This window comes from Sinocyclocheilus rhinocerous, unplaced genomic scaffold (assembly GCF_001515625.1).
Source record: "Sinocyclocheilus rhinocerous isolate Xijiao unplaced genomic scaffold, SAMN03320098_v1.1 scaffold1458, whole genome shotgun sequence".
Taxonomy (NCBI): domain Eukaryota; kingdom Metazoa; phylum Chordata; class Actinopteri; order Cypriniformes; family Cyprinidae; genus Sinocyclocheilus; species Sinocyclocheilus rhinocerous.
In genome coordinates, this window is record NW_015633180.1 from 32,747 (window position 1) to 35,172 (window position 2,426).

Sequence of the window (2,426 nt, forward strand, 5' to 3'; positions counted from 1 at the left end):
AAAGCTGTCACTGTGTCGGTACCCTAAGGCTATGCCTTATTTACCCCTAAATAGCCTACATTTTAGTGCCTAAAAGGTACTTATGTTATTAGTACTTTAAAAGAGGGCTGCCCGATTATGAGAAAAAACATAATTGTTGATTATTCCCTTAAAATTGTAATTGCGATTATTAATTACGATTATCACAATTTACATTGAATGATGTTTATACCATTGTTTGAAGCAACTGCATGCCATATTTTTATATGAAATTAAACAAGCTGAAAAAACTCTAACTGAAAAACTTTTATTGCTTTTCTATAGTATTAAGCCTCAAATGCCAACTATACATTGGATTGGTTTCTTCTTTAACCCATTTGTGCCCAAATTTTTCTGAATGGTTTTATGCATATCGTCATGTTAATAGTGTCCTATGTGAACATGTTCTGCATTTATTTTCCCCAGGTTTTTGTTTTTTTTCTTGAAAATCATATTTGAATGTGCGGCAACTATAGTTGATGAATCTTTATTCATAAACAAATTTATCATGCATAAAAGTCGAAGAACATTCGATGCAAACCCCCCAAAAAGTTGCATCTAGCTTATAATCTCTTTCTCATTACGTTTCTGAATTTCAACATTATAATAGAATCATAAGCCACTAGTCATAAAAAGAATTAGGGTCCTTGACCAATTAGAATGAAACACAAAAAAACACATCTTAAGCATGCAGAATAACATAAGTGGACTTTAAATGATTAATTGCCGCTTTGAACGATTACGTAATTGTGGCATCCGTAATTGTAATCGCGATTAGAAATTCGATTAATTGTGCAGACCTAATTTAACCCTTTAAGCCCTGAGGGAGTTTTTTTCTGAGTGACATACACAAAAATAATGACTCATAACTCCAAGACCGTAGCAAGGAGAGTCAAAAGGTAGGTATTCATAGAAATCTTTCTATATTTTTAGGGGGGAAAAAACTTTGCATTTGAATATTCTCATGTTGAGAAATAGGTGATAAAATGTAAGAAAAATTAGTGTGGTCACTATTTCATATTTTTTATATCATTCTTATTTGACGTTCAATATCTCATGAAAAAAAAAAGGTAGGAGAACAATTCTTTTTTGGTGATGTTTCCCAACGTGTGCTGTATGTGAATTAAATTGTGTGGTAGGTGAAAAAGACGTAGTATTAAATGTATTAAAAATATACTTGAAATTCAAGTAGTATGTTTATAATACATTTGTATTCCCAACATGCTTATTTGAAGTGCAATAAAAATATATTGAATCGCATTTTAATATATTTCTAAAAAGTATACTAGAAGTACTTTTGTATTAAATATATGCTTAATATTGTATGCCAGGAGTCAGGACGACTAGGCTGTGCCCAGGTTTCCGGAACCTGCGACAACGCTCAGCTCCATCAGCCCTCCATCTGTGCCTTTGGATCCACCAGCTCTGTCTCCATCGGTCGGCCCCCAGATGTTGGCAGCCACACCATCTACATCTTGGCTCCTCGCTCCCTCGATTCCGCCGTGTGTTGTCAGCACTGGGATGCTCTGGGTCTGTGCCATGTGCCAAACACCATCTAAGCTGCCAGGGCATCATCGTCATCCTCCCATCACCATCCCTTCTCCACATCCTGCCATCATCCCCGCACTTTTTCCTCTCACCATCCCTACGCCATCTCCTTGTCCACCTCCAAAACCCCCTCCATCCCTCCCTATTCTGTTGCTTGAACTTCTAAGCTTTAAAATGATACCTAATTATTAAAAAAAAGTTTTTTTTTTAACAAAGAAATATTCTAGAAATATTCACAGAAATATTCTAGGTTTTACATTCTGCTTGCCAAGTGTAAAAAACCATGAGAAAGTTACACCATGTGTACATTTGGGGTTTTATGTTTTATAACTCCATGACGAATATCTTTAGATCTAAATGACAGATTATTGTATGATTGGGCTCATTTTAATTCGTTTTTGTGAATTTTGTGCCATTTGTGCCATTCTATTTATGTTTCATGAAGTTATGAATGAAAACGTAACCTATATTTTTCTTAATTTAATGAATTTAATGGTGTGATAACATCATAAGGAATATCTTTAGATCTAATGAACAAATGCCATCAGACGATGTCTACAGTGAAACATCGTGATGGACGATGATATCGGGGGGCGGGGTTAGGAGGTGTGCCCGAAGCGTGAATCCGTTTGCAGAAAGGCATGGAAAACAAATAATGCGTTCTACGGAGCCACTAAAAGGGACATGGTTAGCCGCTTGCTAGCGGTAGACTGTTACGTTACAGTACATGAAAGTTCACTTACCACATACATAGAGTAAGGAGAGATGACTGATAGGACAATGGTGAATGATTTGCAGATACTGAGCACCACTGACAAATATCTAATCTTGTAAAATGTGTGGTAGGTACTGCCGCTCCG

The 2,426-nt window shown here is 36.1% G+C and overlaps 1 protein-coding gene across 1 annotated transcript in view; it reads right to left on the bottom strand.

Moving 5' to 3' along the window:
- Positions 1-2,426, bottom strand: part of LOC107743364 (zinc finger protein Gfi-1-like) — a 24,059-nt gene that overhangs the window by 1,847 nt on the left and 19,786 nt on the right. The gene's annotated exons all lie outside the window — the stretch shown is intronic.